The sequence below is a fragment of the Scyliorhinus canicula genome, chromosome 12, assembly GCF_902713615.1.
Source record: "Scyliorhinus canicula chromosome 12, sScyCan1.1, whole genome shotgun sequence".
Classification (NCBI taxonomy): Eukaryota; Metazoa; Chordata; class Chondrichthyes; order Carcharhiniformes; family Scyliorhinidae; genus Scyliorhinus; species Scyliorhinus canicula.
Window position 1 is genome coordinate 32,381,612 of NC_052157.1, and position 22,071 is coordinate 32,403,682.

The window sequence follows — 22,071 nt, forward strand, 5'->3', positions numbered from 1 at the left end:
ATAGGGGCTTCCTTTATCGAAGACCTGCAGTAAACCTAGTCTTTGAAATATTAAAGTGAAAATATAAAGTGGCCTTCCAGCCACATGACAGAAAATAGCCACACTACAAAGAACAAGAAGTTGGCAGTCCAGTGATTAAGACATTATAGCACCTGCTTCCTAACCAGATGGTGGTAAGTTCAAATGCTTCAGCTGGCTGGTACTCATGTTCATCTATTACCACTTGGCAGCAAATCTATCAGTTCTTTGATTAGCTGCAAGATGGAGAAGGAATAGATGTCATAGCTATTTTGTTTCATTGTCGAAGTAACTTTTGATGAGTGATACAGCAATATGACAGTGATTTTAACATAGACCACTTTCAACTCTCTCCTGAAGAAAGCTTTGTGATGGCAACCTGCAGCTCCGAAGGGAAAACAAGTGGCTTAAATATCTGCGGAGTTCTTCTGATCACCACTCATAACTTAGTCGAAAAATCTGCAGAAATCCTGGAGAATTAATACATGGAATCAGGCTGTTTCTCTGGATCTTAGGCTAAAATTACCATGTAGGAAATAAATGGATAAATAGGTCAAATTCATATGTACTTAGGGCATTATAGTTAAGAATTGAGAAAGTTGACCATATTGAGGCGGCACGGTGGCACAGTGGTTAGAACTGCTGCCTCACAGGCCAGGAAGCCGGGTTCAATTCCGGACTTGGGTTACTATATGTGTAAAGTTTGTACATTATCCCCTAGGTGCTCCGGTTTCCTCCCACAGTCCAAAAATTATGCGTTAAGTGGATTGGCCATGATAAATTGCCCCTTAATGTCGAGGGATGTGTGAGTTAGGCTATGAGGATATGACTGGGTGGATGGGTGAGTGGACATGGGTAGAGCCCTCTTTTGAACGGCCGGTGCAGACTCGATGGGTCGAAATGCCCCCTTCTGCACTGTGAGGTTCTATGATGATATTCATGGACAACCATTTTCATCCAGAAGCCTTCAAGCATATACATGGGCAACATTAGCTGACAGCTTTGTTTCAACAGGCGTTAAACAGGCCTATCTGTGTCACACATAAAGTAACACTAGGGCCTTTCAAGTTCACTTTGCAGTAAGGAAAGATAAGGAAAAAGTCTAAGGTTCTTTAGAAATATTTACGATGGCATTGCCTCTCCTTAACTATTCAGAAATCATTTTAAGAATTTCTCTCCGAAAATTACAAAAACACACTTTAAAAATCTGTAATAACATAAAAACTAAGAAGTAGGAGCAGGAGTAGGCTATCTGGCCCCTCGAGCCTGCTCCACCATTCAATAAGATCATGGCTGATCTTTTTGTGGACTCAGCTCTACTTACCCGCCCACTCACCATAACCCTTAATTTCTTTGCTGTTCAAAGATCTATCTTTGCCTTAAAATCATTCACGGAGGTAGCCTTTAGTGGGTAGGGAATTCCTCAGATTCACAACCCTTTGGTGAAGAGGTTCCTCCTCAACTCAGTCTTAAATCCGTTTCCCCTTATTTTGAGGCTATGCTCCCTGGTTGTAGTTTCATCCACCAGTGGAAATAACCTCCCTGCTTCTACGTTTTTGCTTCCCTTCATAATTTCACATGTTTCTATAAGATCCCCCCTCATTCTTCTAAATTCCAATGTGTATAGTCCCAGTCTACTTAGTCTTCCCTCATAAACCAATCCTCTCAACTCTGGGATCACTCTAGTGAATCTCCTCTGCACCCGTCCAGTGCTAGTACATCCTTTCGCTATTACAAGTTTTAAATTACTTTTTTAAATAATAGAAATAATTGGAAGTAAACAGGAAAGATAATAAGGACATATTTAAGAACATCATGGATAAAAAATCCATTGCAACAATTAAATAATAGTGATAAATGAGGATTTATCTAAGGAGCTAATCAAAGAGGCAACATCCGTTGCTGCTAAAGAAGAGTACAACTGCTCCAGTTTCCCTTCAGAAATCAGAAATATTGCAGCAGGGTACTGAGAACACATTCACCATTCCTGCTGTTGTTGAGGGGATGGATATCGGAAAGCAGAAAGCTTCTGTATCCAACTGCCCAACAACCGAGTCACTTGAGACCTCAGGTGAAACATTACTTTGAATATTGATGGGTATTCTTCAATTGAAATTAGCTGCAGCATTGCTTTTTTAATGTTTTGTTGGATTCTTTATGAGAACTAAGATTATGGGCGGGATTCTCCGGCCACGCTCGCCCGGCAACCGAGAATCCCACCCGAGGTCAATGGATTTTTCCATTGCCGGCATCTTGCCCGTGGCGTTCGTGCGGTGGGCGGGCCAGGGGAATCCAGCCCCATGATTTTTATCTTTTAGAACCACTAACTCTGTGATGTGCTAATCCATTTTAATGTGTATTGTATGCTAAATAGCTCTGTAATAAACTTGTGAATAAGCCAATAAAGTATAATGGGCTGGATTCTCCATTTCAGACTAAGTTCTGACACCAGGACTGAATCGATGGTGCTCTATGACCACGGAAGCAGCACCATCGCAGAGCAATTCAGGATCCGTTAATGGGCTAGCGCAGGCGCCATGTGGAACTAGAATAATTCCGATGATAAATGGTGTCCAATTTGCCAGGGTCTGGAGTGGCACTCGAGTGGCTGACAAGCTGCCGCCACATATCAGCACTCCACTCTCCACACACAACCATTCCAGCCAACAAGATGGCAACCCGAAGAGCGGCACCTCGTTTTGCAGATGCAGAGCTTGAGAACCCGCTGGACAGCGTGGAAGGAGATGCGTGGCACCTTGTTCCCTGGGGTGGGAAGGAGGCTGCCATCTGCCGCTATACACCGAGTCTGGACGCAGGTGGCAGAGGCCGTGAGTGTCGTGGGCCCCACTGCCAGGACCGGCCAGCAGTTCCGGAAAAGTCTGCGTGACCTCCTCAGGGTGGCCAGAGTGAGTAACCAGCACCATGCCCCTGGCACCAATCCCTGTTCCACACCTTAACCCTCTTCCGCTTCCAGGGGATGACCAAACCATACACGCCAGCTGGCTGCTCGCACCCCACGCTGTACCACATGCCAGCAGCCATACCACCCGCCATGGCGGGTGCCTTTTTCACAAAGGCAACTAGCTGCCCATCCCCTGTGCACCCAGCATCCAACTGCCTAGCACTGTGCACTTCCGGTCTCCCTCCACACCCAGGAGAAGGCAGCGCATAACCGCAGGGAGAGAGAGGACTGAGGGGGGGCCCACCAGGCCTGCAGCCCTTCATCATCATGGAGCAGCGGGCATTGGACCTAGTCAGTGGGCCCATCGAGAGGGAAATCGCCAAGGTGGAGGTCGGAATCGGGAACCAAGTGAGTTGCCGTGTCCCTATAGCACGTGTGGCACAACCCCTACCTCACCCCAACACCATCCCACCACCCCCTCACCACCGTACCACCCCACCATTACACCTTACTCACACAACCGCACCATCCCTCGGGCAATAAACAAATAAATAACTGATGTATGTAAAAATGGTGCAGCAATTATGAGGGGTTTTAATCTACATGTCGATTGGTCAAACCAGGTCGGTCAGGGCAATCTTGAGGAGGAGTTCATAGAATGTATCATAAGAACATAAGAACTAGGAGCAGGAGTAGGCCATCTGGCCCCTCGAGCCTGCTCCGCCATTCAATGAGATCATGGCTAATCTTTTGTGGACTCAGCTCCACTTTCCGGCCCGAACACCATAACCCTTAATCCCTTTATTCTTCAAACAACTATCTACCTTTACCTTAAAAACATGTAATGAAGGAGCCTCAACTGCTTCACTGGACAAGGAATTCCATAGATTCACAACCCTTTTAGTGAAGAAGTTCCTCCTAAACTCAGTCCTAAATGTACTTCCCCTTATTTTGAGGCTCTGTCCCCTAGTTCTCCTTTCACCCGCCAGTGGAAACAACCTGCCCGCATCTATCCTATCTATTCCCTTCATAATTTTAAATGTTTCTATAAGATCCCCCCTCATCCTTCTAAATTCCAACGAGTACAGTCCCAGTCTACTCAACCTCTCCTCATAATCCAACCCCTTCAGCTCTGGGATTAACCTAGTGAATCTCCTCTGCACACCCTCCAGCGCCAGTACGTCCTTTCTCAAGTAAGGAGACCAAAACTGAACACAATACTCCAGGTGTGGCCTCACTAACACCTTATACAATTGCAGCATAACCTTCCTAGTCTTAAACTCCATCTCTCTAGCAATGAAGGACAAAATTCCATTTGCCTTCTTAATCACCTGTTGCACCTGTAAACCAACTTTCTGTGACTCATGCACTAGCACACCCAGGTCTCTCTGCACAGCAGCATGCTTTAATATTTTATCGTTTAAATAATGATCCCGTTTTCTGCTATTCCTACCAAAATGGATAACCTCACATTTGTCAACATTGTATTCCATTTGCCAGACCCTAGCCCATTCACTTAACCTATCCAAATCCCTCTGCAGACTTCCAGTATCCTCTGCACTTTTCGCTTTACCTTAGTGTCATCTGCAAACTTGGACACATTGCCCTTGGTCCCTAACTCCAAATCATCTATGTAAATTGTGAACAATTGTGGGCCCAACACGGATCCCTGAGGGACACCACTAGCTACTGATTGCCAACCAGAGAAACATCCATTAATCCACACTCTTTGCTTTCTATTAATTAACCAATCCTCTATCCATTTACCCTTAATGCCATGCATCTTTATCTTATGCAGCAACCTTTTGTGTGGCACCTTGTCAAAGGCTTTCTGGAAATCCAGATATACCACATCCATTGGCTCCCCGTTATCTACTGCACTGGTAATGTCCTCAAAAAATTCCACTAAATTAGTTAGGCACGACCTGCCCTTTATGAACTCATGCTGTGTCTGCCCAATGAGACAATTTCTATCCAGATGCCTCGTTATTTACATAGATAGAATTTACAGTGCAGAAGGAGGCCATTCAGACCATCGAGTCTGCACCAGCTCCTGGAAAGAGCATCCTACCCAAGGTTAACACCTCCACCCTATCCCCATAACCCAGTAACCCCACCCAACACTAAGGGCAATTTTGGACACTAAGGGCAATTTATCATGGCCAATCCACCTAACCTGCACATCTTTGGACTGTGGGAGGAAACCGGAGAACCCGGAGGAAACCCACGCACACACGGGGAGGATGTGCAGACTCCGCACAGACAGTGACCCAAGCCGTAATCGAACCTGGGACCCTGGAGCTGTGAAGCGATTGTGCTATCCATAATGCTACCGTGCTGCCCATTCTTCCTTGATGATAGATTCCAGCATCTTCCCTACTACCGAAGTTAAGCTCACTGGCCTATAATTTCCTGCTCTCTGCCTACCTCCTTTTTTAAACAGTGTGTCACGTTCGCTAATTTCCAATCCATCGGCACCACCCCAGAGTCTAGAGAATTTTGGTAAATCATCACTAGTGCATCTGCAATTTCCCTAGCCTTCTCTTTTAGCACTCTGGGATGCATTCCATCAGGGCCAGGAGAGTTGTCTACCTTTAGCCCCATTAGCTTGCCCATCACTACCTCCTTAGTGATAACAATCCTCTCAAGGTCCTCACCTGTCATGGCCTTATTTCTATCAGTCACTGGCATGTTATTTGTGTCTTCCACGATAGTTTCCTCAAACAGTATGTAACAGAACCTATGAGGGAGCAAGTTATCCTAGATCTGGTCCTGTGTAATGAGACAGGAATAATTAATGATCTCATAGTTAGGGATCCTCGCGGAAGGAGCGATCATAGTATAGTTGAATTTAAAATACAGATGGAATGCAAGAAGGTAAAATCAATACCAGTGTCTTGTGCTTAAACAAAGGAGACTACAATGGGTGAGGGAGGAATTGGCTAGGTAAATTGGGAGCAAAGATTTTGGGGTGGGACAATCTAAGAAGAGTGGAGGACTTTTAAAGCGATTTTTCGCAGTGCCCAGCAAAAGTATATACCAGTGAAAAGGAAGGAGGAAAAGAACTAATCGGCCATGGATATCTAAGGAAATAAAGGAGGCTATCAAATTGAAAGAAAATGCATGCAAAGTGGCAGAGATTAGTGGGAAACGAGAGGATTGGGAAATCTTTAAAGGTCAACAGAAAGCAACAAAAAAAGCTATAAAGAAAAGTAAGATAAATTATGAGAGTAAACTAGCTCAGAATATAAAAACAGATAGCTAATGTTTCTACAAACATATAAAACAAATAGTAGTAGCTAAGGTAAACATTGATCCTTTAGGAAATGAGGAACTGGCTGAGGCATTGAACAGGTATTTTATGTCGGGCTTCACAGTGCAAGACACAAATAACATGCCAATAAGTTTTAGCAAGGAGGCGATGGCAGGCAAGGACCTAGAAATGATCATTATCACGAAGGAGGTAGTGTTGAGCAAGCTAATTGGGCTAAAGGTAGATAAGTCTACTGGCCCTGATGGAATCCATCCCAGGATACTGAAAGAGATGGGGGGGGGGGGGGGGGGGGGGGTGGTGAATAGCAAATGTGCGCGTGGTAATTTACCAAAATTCGCTAGACTCTGGGGTAGTTCTGGCAGATTGGAAAACAGCAAGTGTGACGCCACTGTTTAAAAAAGATGGTGGACAAAAGGCGGGTATCTATAGGCCAGTTAGCTTAACTTCTGCAGTGGGGAAAATGCATGAATCTATCATTAAGGAAGAAAAAGCGAGACATCTGGACAGAAATTGTCCCATTAGGCAGACGGAGCATGGGTTCATGAAAGGCAGGTCATGTTTGACTAATTTAATAACATTTTTGAAGACTTTACGAGCACGGTGGACAACGGCGAACCCATGGATGTGGTGTATCTGGATTTCCAGAAGACTTGCATAAGATAACAGTGCATGGTGTTATGGCAAATGTATTAGCATGGATAGAGGATTAGTTAACTGACAGAAAACAAAGAGTGGGGATAAATGGGTGTTTTTCTGGTTTGCGATCAGTGGCTAGTGGTGTACCTCATGGATCAGTGTTGGGTCTGCACTTGTTTACAATTTACATCGATGATCTGGAGTTGGGGACCAAGTGAAATATGTCAAAGTTCACAGATGGCATGATTTGAGTAGGAGAGCCAAGTGTGCAGGAGCTACTGAAAGTCAGCAGAGGGATATAGATCGTTTAAGTGAGTGGGCAAGGGTCTGGCAGATGGAGGTCAATGTTGGTAAATGTGAGGTCATTCATTTTGTCACAGATAACACCAAAATTGACTATTATTTAAATGGTAAAAAATTGAAGCATGCTGCTGTGCAGAGGGTCCTGGGTGTCCTTGTGTATGAATGGCAAAAAGTTGGTTTGCAGGTGCAGCAAGTAATTAAGAAGGCAAATGGAATTTTGTTGCTGCAGGAGTGAAGTTTAAAAGCAGGGAGGTTATGTTGCACCTGCCTAGGGTGCTGTTGAGGCCACATCTGGAGTACTGTGTACAGTTTTAATCTCCTTACTTGAGAAAAGATGTACAGGCACTGGAGGGTGTGCAGAGGAGATTCACTCAGTTGATCCCGGAGTTGAGAGGATTAATTTATGAGGAGAGACTGGGATTATACTCATTGGAATTTAGAAGAATGAGGGGAGATCTTATAGAAACATATAAAATTATGAAGAGGATAGATAGGATGTTTCCACTGGCAGGTGAAACTAGAACTAGGGCACATAGCCACAAAAATAAGGGGGAGCAGATTTGGGACTGAGTTGAGGAGGAATTTCTTCACCCAAAGGGTTGCGAATCTGTGGAATTCCCTTCCCAGTGAAGCAGTTGAGGCTACCTCGTTAAATGTTTTCAAGATAAAGGTAGATAGATTTTTGAACAGTAAAGGAATAAAAGGTTAAGGTGAGCGGATGACTAAGTGGAGCTGAGTCCACAAAAAGATCAGCCATGATCTTATTGAACAGAGGAGCAGCTCGAGGGGCCAGATGGCCTGTTCCTGCTCATAGTTCTTATGTTCTTATATTCTTATGCGTCAGACCCAAAATAGGTGTCTGTGAAGTTCTCACCTTGAATGCAGATGAGTGATTGTTGACAGATTGCTCCCAATCTAGTCTATATTTGGGCTACAGTTATAATCCACTTCATTATACCCTCTGTGAAAATTCAACCGCGTCATTTCTATTTACACCAATCAACTGGCTGCCTTCATTTTGTGATACACGATGGTCCTAAATGACTGAAGGTTAAATTCTTACCAGCAAACGTTATGAATTCTCCAATTGCATCACCAAGAGGCTCAGGCATCCTCTAGCTTCACAAAATAGCGGAACAAGATGCTCCAGCAACTATTTATAATACATAACACAAGTAAGAATTAGATGAGCACTTGAAACCCCATAGCATACAGAGCAGGTGCTGGGAAATGGGATTAGAATAGATAGATGCTTGATGGCTGGCGCTGATGATGGGTTGAAGGGCCTCTTTCTGTGCTGTAAAATTCTATAAGAAAGCACCTTTTCTATGCACTGATTCCAAATAACTGTTTCATTAGACTAGATTTAGATTTATTGTCATATGTACCGAGATACAATGAAAGGTATTGTTCTACATACAGTCCAGGCAGTTCGCTCCAAACATCAATACATAGAATATACGATAAATACATACAATAACTGATAATACAGATGTTAGCACACAATTGTGATGTACATGAAATAATGATCTGTGCATAACTCAGAAGCAGATAATCCATTGAATACTTCCAGTGCAGAAAGAGGCCATTTGGCCCATCAGGTCTGCACCGACCCTCTGAAAGACCACCCTACCGAGGTCCACTCTCCACCCTATCCCCGTAACACAACCTAACCCGCACTAAGGTACAATTTAACATGGCCAATCCATCTAATCTGCACATCTTGGGACTGTGGGAGGAAAACGGAGCACTCGTAAGAAACCGTCGAAGACACGGAGAAAATGTGCAAACTCCACACAGATAGTGGCCCAAGCTGCGAAGCGAACCTGGGACCCTGGGTGCAACAGTGCCACCGTGCCGCCCACAAAACGTACCATTTAACTTGCATACATTTGCAAAAAACTATTACCCCAGCTATCGGGTGCACAGTTTGAATAATAATGGTTTGAACAATTACAATTTCATGATTGTTATTTCAGGAACCTCACCCTGGAGTTGCTGTTAATTGTATCAGTCATGGTTCAGCGGGTGGCACTCTTGACTCTGTCAGAAGTCCCAATCCAGCAATGTAAATGTTAAACACAGGCTGACACTCCAGTGCAGTAGAAGGGAAGTGGCACAGTCAGAGGTGTTGGATGGTATTTCCCACCCTGTGTCATGTTTCCCGGTGGTAGAGGCGGCTCACCATTAGCCGGTGGCAGGATCTTCCGGTCCCGTCGCTGTCAATGGTGTTTCCCATTGTTCACACCCTCCTCTGACAGGGAACCCACAACAGGAGGAGGTCTTTGTCGTGGGGACCAGAAGATCCACCGGCAGGAACAGCCAGAAAATCACCCCAAATGTCTTTCAGTTGCTGAGGAATTCAATCGAGGCCCCGTGGCATAATTTTGAAGCGGGGCAGAAAGGTTTTCCTTGTGTTCCGGCCAATAATTATCCCTCAACCAGCATCATTAAAATACATTTATTCATTATTATTCATCAACCCAAGCCTGCTGTTCCACCCACTGGATCAAGCCAAAGTGCATGACCAAGAACACTGTGCTAAGGAGTAACAACAGAGGCCCTGTGGCAGTAGGGATGGAACCAACATGCCACCATTAAACACCACTTCTTCATCATAGATTAAGCCAGCATGGTGGCAGAGTGGGTGACTGTTCGTGTGGAGTTTGTACATTCGCCCCGTGACTGCTTGGGTTTCCTCCAGATGCTCTGGTTTCCTCCCACAGTCCAAAGATGTGCAAGTTAGGCCAGGCTAAATTGCCCCTCAGTGCCCAAAGATGTGCGGGTTATGGGGATAGAGCAGGAAGTGGACCTGGGTGGGGTGCTCTTTCAGCGGGTTGGTGCGTATTCGATGGGCCAAGTGGCCTCCTTCTGCACTGTAGGGATTCTATGGAAAGATAGGCTGTGAATCTGAAGTTGGATTCTATGGAAAGATCCCACTGCCTGCCGACCCGGCGCCAACCTGCCATGCCAACACTGGGAACTCCACAACCATTCCCGCACCGGCCAAGGCCTTTGTCCAGCAAATCACACACACACACGCACACAGACCCAACCTGACAGATAGTGCCCCCCTGGACACCCCTCACCACCCCTGGGCCACCCCCCACCAGTCCCCCCAGCCCTCGCCAAAGCCCCTCCGGCCAGCGCTGCTCCTGCCCGACTGTTGCCGACTCTGGCCGCAGCCGCCACTCCGGGTTCCCGACCGCTGAGACCGTGAGTAACCGCACAATTTGGAACTCGGCCCATTGACGGCGGAGCATCGGGGGATGGCCTTCAAGTAACGTCCTGAAGCCGACTCAAATGCAAACATGCTGCACAGTTTGTTCAGGTGTGTTTGTTTGATGCCCTTTTAAATGTAGCATTCTTTAAGTTTATTAAGTTTCGGCATTATTTATTATTCTATTGAACAATTATTCATAATTGAATTTTAATTGGAGCCTATTGAAGGCAAGCTAGTCATGTGTATTGTTACTGTAACAAGGGAGGATTCCATGGAGGCACTGGATACAAAAAATAGCTGAAGCTATTTTAAAAGGAGTTCTCTGTTCAAAATCCCAAGTGTGCAATGGTATTTTTACCTGGATATCAGGGCCATCTGAAACACTCTGAGGATACAGGAACTCAAGGTTTATCCAGATAAGTAGCCTGAATTAAAGATGGCAGAATATCAGAGTACATCGGGTAAGATAATTGAAAAAATGTCACAGATCAAAGGAATGGAAAGAGTGAGTTGCGTTAATGCGGCACTTTTCAGGATGTTTCAAAGTATTTTATAGAACTTTTTGGAGTGCAGTCACTGTCTAATGTGGGAAATGCAGCACCAATTTGTACACAGCAGGATCCCACGGATAGCAATGTGACAAATGACCAAATATCATTTTTAATGATGATCATTGCGCAGGACCTCAGGCAGAACTTCCTTGCTCATCTTTGAAATAGTGCCAGGAGATCTTTAATGTTCAAATGAGAGGCAGTCAGGACTTTGGATAATACCTCATTTGAAAGGTGACTAACAAACTTGCTAAATTAGAATGTATTGTCAGCTTTGTCCCTCAAATTTAATTTTAAATTATTGCCATGCCTTGATTTTTTTAATCTGCTGGCATAGAGGGAATTTTGCTTAATTTAGATTATATTGAAGGAGTATGGTTGCCCAGGAGTCATGAAATATATGTAAATTACCAGTACTTATACAACATTGATATTCTTTCCCGTCCCTTTGCCGGGATGCTGGGGAGGTGCTTTGTAAGCCTCTTTGCATGGCCGACAGCAACTCACGAAGCAAGTGCTCTATTCAGAACTCCGTCACGCCAGGAAGCTCCCAAGAGGACAGCGGAAAAACTTTTATAATAATAATAATCTTTATTGTCACAAGTAGGCTGACATTAACACTGCAATGAAGTTACTGTGAAAAGCCTCTAGTTGCCACATTCTGGCGCCTGTTCGGGTACACTGTCCAATTAACCTAACAGCACATCTTTCTGGACTTGTGGGAGGAAACTGGAGCACCCGGAAAATACCCACGCAGACACAGGGAGAATGTGCAAACTCCACACAGACAGTGACCCAAGCCGGGAATCAAACCTGGGACCCTGGAGCTGTGAAGCAACAGTAACCACTGTGCTACCGTGTGGCCCACTGTATATAGGTACATAGTTATAAATAGTTTTAGAATTTAGAACAGTACAGCACAGAACAGGCCCTTCGGCCCTCGATGTTGTGCCGAGCAATGATCACCCTACTCAAACTCACGTATCCACCCTATACCCGTAACCCAACAACTCCCCCTTAACCTTACTTTTTAGAACACTACGGGCAATTTAGCATGGCCAATCCACCTAACCCGCACATCTTTGGACTGTGGGAGGAAACCGGAGCACCCGGAGGAAACCCACGCACACACGGGGAGGACGTGCAGACTCCACACAGAGAGTGACCCAGCCGGGAACCGAACCTGGGACCCTGGAGCTATTAAACACTTACTGTTAAACTATACAAGACTCAGAACCCCATATTGTGAGACCTACTGAACTACACACATCTTGCATCGAGAACTAGGAAGGGAAATAGCGTGGTCAGCACTTGTACAATAAAATAATCTTCTGTTTGTTTAAAATCATGGATCTTATGACTTTATTCTCTTAGTAATTACCTGAAATTTCAATTTCCGTTTACAACAAAAGGTTACTGGTTCCCAAATGGGCCACAAGGAATCTGGGGTCTGATCTGGGATTGTAATATCAAATGTTATATATGTAAGGGCAAATGACTACATATGAGTTCAAATATTGTTTTCCACCTTTATAAAGTTACAGAATTCATTTAAACTATTTGTCAGGCTTTCCAGAGTGGGGTGGGGGAGGGGGGAGGGGGGCACAAAAGAGTGTGAGAACAAAGAGCCAAACAAAACGGAAATGCAAAGAAACTCAATGCAGAGGCAAGTACTAAGTTTGGTGTAGCACCCGACCTTATTCACTTGTTAGCCAGATAGATGTGCAGTTTGGTGAGGGGGCCCAACGTATCCCTGAAGAGATCAAACATCCTCTCTGACTCACGGGGGTCAAAATAAAGAAGGTTAATTTAGGAAGGCACCAAGCACATTCAGAGACTTCACCGGGGACATGCAGAGGCAAGGTCTAGACGTTAGAGTGAGCGCGCAAACCTCTGGAAAACCCATCTGCTCAATCCTTCGAGAATGACCTGCTCCGCATGTGGCAGAGTCTGCAGGGCGCGTATTGGATTTGTCATTGGAACCCATCAAACCAGAGGGGAAGTAAACCATCCTCCATCCCGAGGGATTGCCATAAGAAGAAGCTTGATATCCAATGTGTAATGATACACTTTCAGAGACTTCATTCATGGAACAAAACAGGATTTATTTACAAGGAGCTACAGGACCAGCAGCATGTCTTGCAGCTAGTTCTGGAATGCCACTTGCTTAAGAGAACCCCTCCCCCGGGATGATTCCCCACTCGTGAATCCTGATTGATCACCGAGGTCAGACGACCCTTACTCTGCTGTGTTGACCTTAAAGGGGCAATCATCCTCACAATGTGGCTGTGCTAAATCCAGGTTTCACAATCTCTATGGTCTAGATTATTATTTTTATGGTTAAACCTGGCACCTGGCAGGAACTTAGTTGAAAAAAAGCAGCAAACACAAGTACAGATCTTTGGGGAAACAGCCAAAAGGCCTGTGTGCCTGCAGATCGAAAGGGGAGCTGCAAAGAGAGGTTAATGTGTCCTATAATTTTTTCATGGCACTGGCTATGACATAGCGTTGGCTTGTTTATGTGCGCAGACCCTTTAAGACTCTGTTCCCGGCTGCACACATGGGAACGTGAGTGGGCCTGCGGGGTGGGGGATGGGTGGAACCTTTGAGTAGCTACATAGCCATGCAGCTCAGCGGGAACACTGTTACACTTACTCCCTTCTGCCCCACGTGTTATACTAACGGGATCCCTCAGAATTTGGAAGATGGACAGTACAACCTTTCTGCTTTGGAGAATATTAAATGAAGCAAGGGGGCTGGGAATAACACCTCCTGCCTCATTAGCTCATCCATCCTTGTCCTGCTCCTGGTGTTAGGCATAGATCCAGGTCTGCCTTGTTGGGTGAGCCCCAGCACTCTCAGAGTTATATAAAAGGGGTTGAGGTATGACTTAACGATTTTCAATCCTTTCTCCTGTCATCAGCACCTGATAACTTAGCATTTCCTGGGTGCAATGCAGTGAAATATCAGATAGCCGATGTGGCCGGGGAGGCTCTTACTCATTAAAATGAACAGAAAGACTCAAAGCTTGTTTTAATAAGGCCAGGGGGAGTCCACACCGAATGAGAATAACAAACTTTGTTACATTATATACAACTCCCGGCAGATCCGTACTGGGTCTCTTCTGGGTCAGTGCCTTACTGGCTGACCTTCTATATTTAGTTGACTGGGAGTTCTCCCACCCCCCACCGGGGAACATGTACTCCGCAGAACGACAGGGGAGATAATCCCGTGCAGAATATTACATTTGGATAGTCCTGCTTTACAGAATACTTAATGGTAGCGCAGTGGCTAGCACTGTCGCTTCACAGCGCCAGGGACCCATGTTCAATTCCTGGCTTGGGTCACTGTCTGTGCGGAATCTGCACGTTCTCCCCGTGTCTGCGTGGGTTTCCTCCGGGTGCTCCGGTTTCCTCCCACAAGTCCCGAAAGACGTGCTGTTAGGTAATTTGGACATTCTGAATTCTCCCTCTGTGTACCCGAACAGGGGCCGGAATGTGGCGACTAGGGGATTTTCACATTAACTTCATTGCAGTGGTAATGTTAGCCTACTTGTGATACTAATAAAGATCATTGTCATTGTTAATATTAATCCCCGATCTAGCCTTATCACCAAAGAGCCATTCTCTATCGGTTGATGCCGGAATTGGGATGTGCAATTGGGCGGAGAATTGGTTTTGACGCCGAAATCGTGGCAGGCGTCGGTTTCACGCCAAATCGCAATTCTCTGGTGCCGCGACAGTGGCGTGAATGCATTCCAGAACACACATACAGTAAATGCCGTTGGCATATCATTAGTGGGCCTTACCCAGTATTCTCCGGGGCCTTTGCGATGTTCTGCCTCCGCTGGGGCGAATTCCCGACGGCGAGGTCCACTCGTGCTTTTAAAAATCATGAAATACTGGGCGGCACGGTAGCACAGTGGTTAGTACTGCTGCCTCACGCCGTTATAGACCCGGGGTTGGTTTCCCGGCTCCGGGTCACTGCCCGTGTGGGGTTTGCACTTTCTCCACGTGTCTGCGTGGGTCTCACTCCCACAACCCAAAGATGTGCAGAGTGGATGGATTGGCCACACTAAATTGCCCCTTAGAAAAAAAAAGAATTAAATTTATTTTTTTTAAATCATGAAACAGGAGCCATGGCTGCTTTGGGAGAGTGGGGGAAGGAAAGTGTCCAATATCGCCATAGTTTGCTGACAGTTGTGCCACTGGCTGGGGGGGCATCTGCCAGGGCTGGGGAGTAGCGGGGGGTAGCCAGGAGGTCTGCTGTGGGGTCAGGGTGGAAGGACATGGAGAACCATTGCCTTGGCCTGCAAGACAGTCATGCAGCTGCGCACGCTGTTGCCCGCCCACTGTGAACCTAGGGCCACAATCTGTATAGGTGCCACCCCCAGAGCACCCCCCTGAGTTGCCCTGTGGCTGCAGCCAACCCATCAGCGGGATGAGGCCGCCCCCACGCAACTAGTACCATCTTGTTGGCTGGAACGAGTGTGTGTGAGGAGTGAAGTGTGTATATTCGGCTGCTGCTGCATGTCAGCCTCCCGAGTGTCAATCACAGACCCGGTGAATCCGGCACTCGCAATGATGAGAAAAACATGGCTATTCAACGCAACTCACTTTGGATAAGGGGCTAGAATGGGAACGCACAGCTGTGCGTTCCCATTCTAGCCCCTTATCCAAAGTGGCATCCCAATCTCCAAGGCCCCCAAAAGAATGCCCGCCCTCCCTCAAGCTCAAATGCAATACCGGAGGGTCTCTGGGGCCCCCAGCACTTCCAAGGCCCATGCTGGGCAACCCCAGCCTGATCACGTGCAGAAAATGTCAACTTGGCAGTGCCAACCTGGAACCCTGGCAGTGCCCATGCCAGCTGATATTGCCACCTTGGAAGTACCAGGCTGGCACCCAGGTGGAACTGTCAGAGTGCCAGGCTGGCAGTGCCAGGGTACCCAGATGGCACCAGCAGTGCCAGGGCACCACACTGCCCAAAAGACATGCAGTTGGGCACCTCCAATGCAATCCCCTTGCAGACCCCCACAAGTGCTGTTCCATATGGTCCCTGTTTGTGGAGACCAGTACCAAACAATACTCACCTGAGGTCCCCGAGACAATAGGACTGAATCCCAAAGCTCAGGTACCTCGGGAATCTGCACATTAGAGTGAGGCTTACTGCCTCACTCTAATATGCAGACTCTAATATGCAGATTTGCTAAAAAGTGATCCTGTCCATTGTGGGCGGGATTCCCCTTGCAACGTCTCGCGAGATTGTGTTGAATCTCGCCAGGCTTTCTGAACTGGGTAAATCGCGGGAGCGGGGTCTCCCGGCTTTCACCAAACATGCTGCACTGCGCTTTTACGGCGCAATGTGGCCAGAGGATCGCGCCCATAGAGTCATCCAGACTCAAAACGTTAGCTCCCTTCCCTCTCCACAGATGCTGTGAATGCGCAGCATTTTTGTTTTTGTTCCAGATTCCAGCATCCGCAGTAACTTGCTTTTATCGTTGTGTAAAAAAGTACATGTTGCCACAGCAACTCATACTTCCTGAGTGACCTGTAAGACGCCACCACCACTTTTTAAAAAATGAGTAGACTGAAATTAAATAAATTATTTTTGGTGGCAATCTGCTTTGTAGAAAAAGGTGTTGGATTAGTATCTGAGCTCTCTCATTCTGGAATCACAACCAGAGTTATTTGAGTTGCACGTCTGTGCTTCTCATCGCCGGAATCGTGAGGGAAATTTTCTCTATCTGCCTGGCTTTGGGAGTCAGGAGGTGGGTTACTCTCTGCAGAATTCCCAGGCTCTGACCCGCTCTTGTATGCACAGTATTTATGTCGCTGATCCAGTTCAGTTTCTGGTCAATGGTAATCCCAAGGATATTGATAATGGAGGATTAAGCACCAAGGTTTAGGAATCGTTACATTTTCTGTTCTCGGAATTCCCTTCAAAGCATTAATGGTTTGAGCAATGATGAGCCATCAATTGCACGAGAGACGAGTTGCTATACAAAAGTTAGGCTTTAATAAGCTAGAACTTAGCCCTGCGGTTGTCTACAATAAAATGGACGACCGCCGGGCGCTTCGACTATTTATACTTCGGTATGGAGGCGTGGTTAACTCAGCCTCTCGACCAATCGGAGAGCAGTCACATGACTGGTCTCAGCCAATCGGTCGGGAGGCACATGACCGACCAGGTAAGTCGGTGTTCTGCACCAATGGCAGACAGCTATGCAAATCATATCACCACAAGCAACATTTCTGAAAAATTATGTTGTCGAAGATTTTGTTGAGTGCTCTCTTCTCATGTGGTATAAATTGTTGTTCCCTTTACATTTGGTGTTCTTGTGAATTGTTCTGTGCACTGCTAGATGAAAAGCTTTGAAAATATGTGCCTTTTTTCAGCAGTACTCAAGTGTTTCTTTCTCCCTGTGTCTGCGTGGGTTACCTCCGGGTGCTCCGGTTTCCTCCCACAGTCCAACAATGTGCAGGTTAGGTGGATTGACCATAGACTGACCCTTGTTCAAAGGTGTGCAGGTTGTGTGGGTTATGGAGATAGGGCGGGGGAGTGGACCTAGGTAGGATACTCTTTCAGAGGGTCAGTGCAGACTCAATGGGCCAAATGGCCTCCTTCTGCACTGTAGTGGTTCTGTGATTCTTTAGTTATTAGGGAGAGATTTTGACCCAGTGACAGTGAAGAAACGAATGAAATAGTTTCAAGTCAGGATGCTGTGTGGCTTGGACAGGAACGTGAATGTGCTGGTGTTCCCTTGCATCTGCTGCCCTCATCTTTATAGATGATAGAGGTTGTGTTTTTAGAAGGTGCGACTCTTCAGTGAGACTCTCATACATGTAAGGAGTTTCGCTTGACCATCAGTATCAGAAAGACAAATCTCAGAAACGTTCTTATTCCGCCACCTATCAGCATTGGCAATGTGAGGCTGGTAGTTGTTGATAGCTTCACATACCTGGGCTCCACAATCACCAGCAATCTGTCACTTAAAATTGACGCACACAACACAAAAGCTCCAGCTGTTATGTCCAGGCTGAGTAAGAGTGCGGAACTACAGCAACCCGAGTGAGAATATCGAGCCGGCATCTTCAGTACACTCTTCAACAATGGTGAGACCTGACAATATATGATCGTCAAGAGGAAAGACGGACCACTTCACACCTCCGCTATCTGAGACATATCCTTGACTTCTCCTGGCAGAACAAGGTCAGCAACTCTGAGATTGGAGGATGGAATTCTAGCAGCGTGCACTCATTGCTAAATCAATGGCGTCTGCGCTGGCTTAGTCACAATCACCAGATGGATGACAGCCATATACCCACAGAGCCTCTCTATGGTGTTATGGCCACTGGGTCATGACCCCCTGGGTGTCCATACCTCCACCTGTAAGTGAGATATGAAGATCGAGGACATTGACACTGACAAATGGGAGACAGTCGCTGACAACCGAGACCTCTGGAGGCTGACTGTTTGGAAGGGATTTTGGAGGAGGTGAGCAGAAATAAAAAGCTCAGCTGGCTAAGAAGAGGGCCAAGAGAAAAGAGAGGCCAGCAAATCCTGAACCTCTTCAGCCCACTGCCTTTCCATACAGCAAATGTGGCAGAGACCACCATGCCAGAGTGGGTCGCCTGACCAACACCGGGATGCTGCTTAACACAAAGTTGACCCACAGGCCTCAAACCAGCATCTTACGAGATGGAAGGCCGACACCATTCTACGGTGAGGCATTTGGAATAGAAAAAAATGTTAAATCAAGTCCGATTAGACAGGTCTTGCACAAATAGATAGCACGTTAGAGAGACAAATGAAAGATCCATCGACATTCAGAAGACAGCAACAAGAGCCTCAAGGGACTATTTCCCTACCAGCGTGTTAATGCTCTCTATGGGGTTGGAGATCTTTTTTTGTGCAGAGATTAGACTTTTATCATACGTAAGCAACAAATCTTTTGACAAAAGGGGATTCTTAATCCGCAATATTTTTCTAAAGAAGGCATTTTTATTGCCTCTTGCTGTCTCATGATTTATAGAAGTGTATGGCACTGTATAAATGTATTTAGTCCCCATACCACTGTAAAAATCTGATAACTACAAATGCTTTTTAAGCCTTAATAGTGTAGTCATTGAATGGCATCTGAGAACAGGCACTCAGGGTGTGGGTGCACTACATGGGCCTATTCACATGGGCACAAGGCTAATGTGAAATACATGCTGGAAGCTCATTATAATGAGCAAAGCAGCTGCCAGGGCTAATCACATTACTCACTGGCTGCACATCTGTTTGGAGGGCGGGGCGCAGCAAATCAGTCTTCACTGCTGGCTCTCGAAAGACAGCCAGCCCTTCTTAAGGTGGAGCTGTGCTCTGAGAGAAGGCAGGAAAGAAATTTTGCAAGCAGAGAAATTATGGCAAGTGGCACCGAGAGGGCACTGAGATTCTTTGCTGCAGGGTTGGAGGGTTTAGTCCAGGTGTGGGTCAGGCGGAGGGAGATCCTGCAACTCCCCAGCGGGGGGGTGGGGGCTGGTGAAGAGACCTCAGGAATCACTCAGGTTGCACAGGAAGTTAATATCGAGAGCTTAGTTCCCATTACAGGCTGTAAAGCCAGAGAAGGTTTACTGGCCTCTCTTGAGCTTTCGAGGCAAGAATCAATCTTCTTTCTTACATCAATTGTTCTTTTCTCACACCTGCAGTGACGTTATTCGCAAGCCTACATTCCCGTTTTTCTGCAAACTCCTGCAATAACTTCCGTCCTCATCAATACACCCCCCCCCCCCTTTCTGGTCACACAGTCACTTCCCCAAAAACACCTACCGAGGCTGTCACGAACAGCACTAATATTTTCATAAATAATGAAGAATATTGCTGGCTTATTTTGGGAGGGACCTGCGACTATGCTGTCACTGCACTAAAACATTCAGAGGGGAGGGAGAATAACCTACGGTGCAGTGATGTAGTACATTGACTCGGCAGGCAAGAGGACTCAGTTTATCTTTCAAGTGCTAATAAGAGCAATTGGTGCAGATGTGGCATAATAACAGGAGTTCCCAGATTACAATGTAAGTAATTATACACTACTTTTGAAAGAAATGACAGGAGCAGGAATAGAACCGTGGCCCATTCAGCCTACTCAGGCAAATAATACAATCATGGTTGGTCTTCTACATCTACTCCTCTTCCCACTCGCTCCCCATATTCCTTGATACCCTGCAAGATCAAAAATCTACCTACAACAGCCTTGAATATGCTCAATGATGGAGCATCTGGGTAGAGAATTCCAAAGATGCACAATCCTCTGCATGAAGAAATTTCACCTCACCTCTGCCCGAAATGAACGATCCCTTCATCTAAGACTGTTGCCCCTTTGTTCACAGCTAGGGGAAACAACCTCTCAGTGTCTACCTTGGCAAGCCCCTTGATAACCTTGAATGTTTTAATGAGGTCGTCACTCATTCTTCTAAAGCATCTAATCTCAGGACACCTGCGCATTCCAAGAATGAGACAGAATGTTTTCCAGCTGCTTCCAAGCTGAACTCAGAGAATTGAGGACAAAATGGAGCTGTCCAGATGACCTGCCTTTCTTCTGGAAGATTCTGAATGGCTCCACCAATCACAAGCTTAAACAGGAGATGCTTCTGAATTTCATATTCACGATTGGCTGCTTGCCAAGTCTATCAAACTGACATCACGCGCTCTGCCACAGAACCTAAAAGTGAAGTCCTGGGCAAGTCCATTAAACCAGGGGTGTTTCAGATTTGCCGAAAGTCTGTAGTTTAAGCAAAAATCTCAGTTCTGTAGCCGCTAGCAAGAAGATGGTAGATCAAAGGCAGTCAGCAGACTTTGTCCTCGATGGTGTTGAGCTTTTTGAGTGTTGTTGGAGTTGCACTCATCCAGGCAAGTGGAGCGTATTCCATTACACTCCTGACATGTGCCGTGCAGATGGTGGACAGGCTTTGCGGGGTCAAGAAGTGAGTTACTCGCCACAGGATTCCTAGCCTTTGGCCTGCTCTGTTAACCACAGTATTAATGTGGCTAGTCCAGTTCAGTTTCTGATCGATGGTAACCCCAGGATGATGATTGTGTGGGATTCAGCAATCGGAATGCCATTGAATGTCAAGGAGAGATGGTTAGATCCTCTCCTTTAGGAGGTGATCATTGCCTGGCACTTGTGTGATGCAAAGGCAACTTGCCACTTGTTAACGCAACCCTTGATATTGTCCAGGTCTTGCTGCATTTAGAGTAAATTATGTCATCCGCAAACATCCCCACTTCTGACTTTATGAAGCAAGATAGGTAATTGATGAAGCAGCTGAAGATGGTTGGGCCTAGGACACTATCCTGAGGAATTCCTGGAGTTGAGATGATTGACCTCTAACCACCACAACCATTTTCCTTTGTGCCAGGTATGATTTCAACCAGCGGAGAGTTTCCCCTCTAATTCCCATTGACTCCACTTTAGTAAGGGCTCCTTGATGCCATACACGGTCAAATACTGCCTTGATGTCAAGGGCGGTCACTCTCACCTCACCTCTGGCATTCAGCTCTTTTGTTCATGTTTGAACCATGGTTGTAATGATGTTAGGTGCTGAGTGACCCAAACTAAGCATCTGTGAGCGGGTTATTGCTGAGGAAGTGCTGCTTGTTAGCACTGTTGATGATGGAGAGTAGCCTGATAGGGCAGTAATTGGCTTGGTTGGATTTGTCCTGTTTCTTACGTACAGGACACACCTGGGCAATTTTCCACATTGCCGGGTAGATGCTCGAATGTATACTCATATGCGAAGAACATTAATGCCCAGCGCTGTACCAGGGCAGAGGCAATGGGAGTATTTGCATTATCATCCTTCAATAGCCCTAATGTTGGTTTATGATCTGTCACTATTGTGAAAGATGTCCCATTCACGTTTTGGTGGAACTTTTTGACGTTGAACACAATTTCCAACCCTTCTTTTTAATAATAGAACAGTACAGCACAGAAGAGGCCCTTTGGCCCTCGATGTTGTGCAATGTCCGAAACCAAGATCAAGCTATCCCACTCCCTGTCATTCTGGTGTGCTCCATGTGCCTATCCAATAACCGCTTGAAAGTTCCTAAAGTGTCCAACTCCACTATCACAGCAGGCAGTCCATTCCACACCATAACCACTCTCTGAGCAAAGAACCTACCT